Genomic DNA, 217 nt, shown 5'->3' on the forward strand with positions numbered 1-217 from the left:
TATTTTCTTCTTATTTTTTCTTTTCTACTTGTGAGTCACACAGCTACTGTAGAATAGAACACCTATCGCTGAAAAAGAAGTCATTTCGTGGGGCCTGAGGATGGCCGCCGTTACCGGTGTCGAGCGCTACGGCGTCCGACCCACAGGACGCCGCCTCCCGTCCTTCCCTGCGCTCGCCCGGCTGCCCGCCCCTGCCCCGCGCACGAGTCTTATTGCC

Source organism: Penaeus monodon, chromosome 19, assembly GCF_015228065.2.
Source record: "Penaeus monodon isolate SGIC_2016 chromosome 19, NSTDA_Pmon_1, whole genome shotgun sequence".
Classification (NCBI taxonomy): Eukaryota; Metazoa; Arthropoda; class Malacostraca; order Decapoda; family Penaeidae; genus Penaeus; species Penaeus monodon.